Here is a 6,000-nt window from a genome sequence, read left to right as displayed (position 1 = left end):
AAGACCTGTCATTGAATGGATAATACACGGGATTATCACAATTCCGATAACAACTTTCCAATTTAAAAAATGCCAAGAGTATATACCAGCAGGCCAGTATGAAAGGTTGGGTAAAGGGTACATTAAGTCAACATGGAAATTACCTTATACACACACATGTTATAGTGACAAAAATCAGAATGTATTTCTTAGTGGTAATTCGGCCTTCAGCTTTGAAAAACAAAAGCTGCTGAAAACATTTGGAACTATATTTTTCCCTGAAAACGAAAATATTTTTTCCAAAATTCCAAAATATTTACTTTTTTTAGCACATGTACTCCGCTTACAGTAGAACTATTCATAAAGAACAGAGCTTCTATTTTTAGATAATCCAGAGACAATATGTTACCACAGCCTCTAGCATACTCACAAGCAATTTCATTTATATGTGATGAAATAGTCTCGACCTTCTTTTCTGTAAATTAAGAGACTTTTTCATGTGTAATTTGCGCAAATCGTTCAACTGAATATATATGCACTTTTGAATGATTACTCTGCTTAAAAAAGTACAGTACCTATAACGTTCCGTGTATTTCGCATACACCATTTCAAATGCAAAAATGTTTTTTGGAGTGGGTTGTAATACACATGCATCTTTTTGCTTAGTTTTTAGTGATTGATGGACATAAAACCGTGGAGTGGATGATGTGTTTTATCTAGCAACCCGATTCAATATTGTGACCTTATGCCCCTATACGGCTATAATCAATACATATCCCTATAATGGCATAATATTCAGAGCCATATTTTCAGTAAATCGCCTCTGCAGTCCATGACACAGCAGAAGCTACTTCCTTAGATTCCTAGAGAGCACACCGAGTTCTTTCGACACACCAAACCCCTAGCAACCTGGGAAAGCCCGCTTGCTTTGTTTTGATTTGTAATAGAACTCCTGCGACCACTGTAAGAACGACCAGTTCTTAATGACATCTTTATTGACGTCTTATGTCCAAACCTTACGTCAAACTCGGCACCTTTCAGGTATAAATATACCAACGCTGCCTTAAGCAAATACGCAGTGGTGATTCTGGAGCAGAGCAGCTAATCTACTTTCCGAGAGCCGAGCAGAAGCGAGAAGCCCACGGACGCTGCCCCTCCTCTTTGATGCGCTGAGAAAGACGCTGTCTTTTCTCCTTCCGAGAAAATCCAGCTCCTGCGCTTCCAGCCTACCCTTGCAGGTGACTGGAATATCGAGTCCTGAGAGGTAAATACAAGACCTCCTACATTCTATTCCCAAGGTACAGTGCTGACTAAACCCTTAGAGAGAATTCTTAAACAGATCCTTGGCAACAAAAACCTACTTAACTAAAACTGCTACTTACTTACTCCTTCCCACGTATTAGGCTTAGGTCAGGTACACCGGGGTAGGCGTATTTTAGAAGCACCAGTTGAGCACGTTAGCTTATGTTTATATGTATATATATATTTTATCCATTTTAAAGTGTCTTATGGCTAAGAAACCATATCAATGCTTTTACAGTATTATTTCGTAGTACTCCTTTTACTGTATGTACTTTACTTTATAACAAGTCTTGCAATTGTGGCAATTCATTTCTCTTGCATGAGAAGGAAGACTGCTCAATAAATAATACCTTTTATTGAAAACACCCGTCTCTCTATTCTCTGCACCCTGGTGAAATTAAATCTGCACAACTGACTGAGTGAAATAGCTGTCTATTGTTTCACACGACTCTAGAGATCGACTCTTATTCTGAGGGAGCAATGTTGTCATGTTTATGCGGTTTTCGGAAGCTGAATCCCTTCTTGTCTGAGCCAGGGAAGCTGATCACTTCCTAATCAGTCAAGAAAGTTTCCAGTGACCTCTGAGCTAGCTGGCGCAAACCTAAATTAAGTCTAATATAGTCAGTAGAGACCTAGAAGACCTCAGTCCTACATCTAAACTGCTGTTTATGTTATTCCAATGCGCAGGGCCTATAGGGAAAATAGTAACTACACTAGAGTGCAATCTACTGTGGTGGGATCACGCTCTCTTTCCAGCACAGTCGTGTATAGGTACCCTGAGGCCTTCTCGGGTCTCATGTAGCCATCCTCAAGAGCTAGGTGGGCCATGAATGGCGGAGGATGGAACCAATAAGCGGTGAAGTGACCTTGCGCACAGTCGTAATACTTCTCAAAGTCGGGGACTTCAAACCCTTCCTGATGATAGGGTAGCATCAGTGTAGTCAGTTTGATCCTCGCCTGTTTTCCACCCCAAATGAGCTGCGACAGTTGAGTCTTCAAAGCTCGAAAGAAGTGTGGCCCCGGACTATATGGGATGTTGGTGAATAAATACTGGAGTTTTGGGAGCTCCACCATCTTTATGAGGGAGATGCGACCTGCCATCGATAGCGGAAGGTGTAACCATTTGGTGATATTATCTGTGATATTGTCCAGGGCTGTCCCACAATTTGCCCTGATCAAAGTGTCTCGCTGCCTGGTAATGTTAATGCCCAGATACTTCAATTCATCAGCTTCCCAGAGGAGGGGGTAGTCCAGAGGGTATGCTTGAGTGTTGTCCGTTAGAGGGAACACAGCAGATTTGGACTAGTTTATTTGTATCCCCGCCACGCTGCCAAATTTGGTAATTTCACGCAATAAGGGATTGAGGTTGTCTCGGGGTTTGTGGACATAGAGCGTCATGTCATCTGCATATAGCGAGGTGAGTAACTGTCTCTCCAAATATATGAGCGCCCGATGGTTATGGTACTGCCTGAGTTTGGCTGCCAGTGGCTCGATGGCCAGCGTGAAGAGGACGGGGGATAGCGGGCAGCCTTGGCGAGTACCTCTGTGAATGTCAAGGGGGCTGAGCGTGATCCATTCAACAGTACGGCAGCCGACGGACGGTGGTAAAGCAGTCGCACCCAGTCAAGGAAGCTAAAAGGCATCCCAATACGTTCCAGCAGCTCAAGCAGGTAGTCATATTCGAGCAAGTCGAACGCTTTGGTAGCGTCAAGGAAAATGGCGGGTGCTTCACAATTGGGGTCTATATCTTGCAACACAGCATGTAGCGTGCGCAAGTTGTGGGATTTCGCCCTATTGGGGACGAACCCGGCCTGGTCCGGTAGTACCAGTCGCTCCATCAGGAGGTAGAGTCGTATGGCCAGGACTTTCGCTAGGATTTTAATGTCAGTGTTCAATAGCGACAAGGGCCGGTATGAGTCACATTGTTCGGGGGGTTTGCCCGGTTTAAGCAAAGATGTAATCAGGGCTTCGCGCATGGAGCCGGGCAGGCTGCCTTCTTCGAGCGCTGCATAATAAACACGTTTGAGAATTGGGGCAAGGATGTGTACATATGTTTTTTAAAAATCTATCGGAAGGCCATCCGATCCCGGGGCTCTGCCAGATTTCATGGACAAGATTGCTTCAGTTATTTCATCACGTTCAAGTTTGTGATTAAGGAATTTTTGTTGTGTAGGGCCCCGCCAGGCTATGGTGGTGTCGTCTAGGTAGGAGTCTAGGTCAACTGGCAGAGTTCTATGTGATGTGTAGAGTGTAGCGTAGTGCTCTTTGAGGGCGCGTAGTTGGTCGGGTAGGTTCCTATGTGTGGTGCCATGTTTGTCTTGTAGTGCAGTGACATAGGTGTTGATACGTGGTGGTTTGACTGAAGACGCTAGGGCTTTCCCCGGGCGAACGCCCTCTCCGTATCTACGTGCAGTGTGTGGCTTCCCTCGAAATCTGCCCTCTCTATCCGCCGCTTCTACATATTCAGTTAGTTTGTCTCTCATTTGGGCTTTAGTTGCGTGACCATGCGTATCATGATCTAGGTCCCGTTCTAGGACGCGTAGTTCTGCCTCTAGCTTTTTTGAGCTCACCTCGCAAATATTTAAGTATTCCACCTCCCTTAGCGATGCACCATCCCCGCACTATGACCTTGAATGCTTCCCAAACTGTTGTGGGGCTAGATACTGACGTCCCGTTGCGGTCAAAGAAATCTTGTATGTCTTGCTCTAATTCGGCCTTAAAGGCCGTGTCGGTAAGGTGAGCGGGGTTGAGGCGCCAGCTTAAAAAGGGAGAGCTGGCCACAGGGATATGGAGGTCTAATAGAACCGGGGAATGGTCAGAGAATGTGCGTGCCAAATGTACAGCCCTAGTTTGCCAGTGTGTGAGGCCTGTTGATAAGAAAACATAGTCTATGCAGGCCCAGGTAGAGTGAACCGCTGAGTAATGAGTGGCTTGCCTAAGAGTGGGGTGGTCGTGTCTCCAAGCATCTGTTAGGCGGTGGTCTTCTACTATGCTTAAGAGCATTTTCTGTGTAGTGGTGTAGTGTGCCGCGAGGGGATGCGATCTATCCATGTGGGGGTGGAGTGCTGTGTTGAAGTCGCCTCCTAGTATAACATGTGTGATGTCTAACTCCTGTATTTTGCCCCATAATAAGAGCAGCGCGTTAGGGTTGTCGATGTTGGGGCCGTAATAGCATGCGAATAGGACTGTGTGTGATAGGAGTCTCCCCCAGACCATACAGAATCTGCCTTCTGCGTCAGTGTCTGATCCCAGTGGCGTGAAGCCCACCCCCCGCTTGATTAGAATAGTCACCCCTCTAGAGCAGGTAGAGTATGAGGAAATACACGGCATGAAACCCAGCAAGACGCAAACTGGGGGGGACTGTTTGGCATCAAATGCATTTCCTGGAGCATGGCGATTGTCACCCCGTGGCAGTCTAAGTAACCCAGGATTTGTTTTTTCTTTCTTGGCCCTCGAACGTTCCATGAGACTAATTTAATCTGTTGAATCGCCTGTGCATCACCTGCCCCTCCCATATTGATGTGGAATGATTACCATGCAATGCAAATGTTTCATTTCATCCTTGATATCTAGCAGTGTGTCAATTAGGGCGCATTGTCCCTCCTCCCACTCCGGCAACCCCAACTTGCTGGGTACATAGTCTCCACCCAACAACTTAAAACATATTGCATATAAAGAAAAGCCCCGTCCCGCGAGGGGAGGGGTATCAAGGGGTTCACCCGTAGGGGGGAATAAACCGCTAGGGGCGCCCGACCTGCCCTTCCACCGCTGTGCTTGCACCCACAGGCCGTCAAGCTATTGCGAGGTAGCCGCTCGTGGGACAGAGGTGGGTGGCCGAGCCACATAAACATTAAAGACCATTAAGTCAGCGTTCTTCAATTTATACTTTACCGGGGGGTGGAGTAGTCCATCATCATGTGAGCGGCGTCTGAGGCAACCCGGACAGCGGGTTTGAAGCCAGTAGATCATTCCTGCTGAGACATGGGAGACTCCGTGCCGCGTCAGCCATGTAAAGCTCCTTCCTATATTGTTTAAGACAGTTTTCCGCTTGCTGTGGGGAGTTGAAAAAGTGTTGTTTTCCTTGATGGGTAATTTTTAACTTTGCGGGTAGAGTATCGCATAGGAAATTTCTTGAGCCTGGAGTTTCTTTTTTACCCCTGCAAATTTACGTCTTGCTTCTTGCACCGATGGTGTGAAGTCCGGGAAGAACGATAATGTAGTGTTTCCATAGCCAACTTGACCCTTTTCTCGTGCCGGGCGGAGTAACTGTGTCACGGTCTCTGTAGTTGAGGAAGAGTGCGATAATTGGCCTTGGTGTTGCGCCCCAGGGCGGATGGGCCGCGAGAGATCTGTGAGCCCGTTCCACCATGAGGTGGGTGGAAAAAGAGTCTCTTCCAAATAACTCTTCCACTAGGTTTTCCACAAAGTCCTCCATTCTGCCCGTGTTGGTGGACTCCGCCAGGCCCAGGATGCGAACGTTATTTCTTCGGGACCTAGCTTCCAACTCCTCGTTTTTATCTGCAATGATCTTGAGCAGCTTGTCCATTTGGGCAATGTGGCGTCCACTAGAGGTGGCCCCGTCTTCCAAGTCGGAAATTCTACTCTCTGCTTCCTTAATGCAGGTGTCGTGTTGATCCAGTTTTGCGACCACCGTGTCCATTCTCCTGTTGATTGTGTCTAGCTTGGAGTCTATTGACCAGAGGCTTTATCTCATACCGA

Source organism: Lissotriton vulgaris, chromosome 2_1 (genome assembly GCF_964263255.1).
Source record: "Lissotriton vulgaris chromosome 2_1, aLisVul1.2, whole genome shotgun sequence".
NCBI classification, from domain to species: domain Eukaryota; kingdom Metazoa; phylum Chordata; class Amphibia; order Caudata; family Salamandridae; genus Lissotriton; species Lissotriton vulgaris.
Note: the sequence above shows the minus strand (reverse complement) of the source record.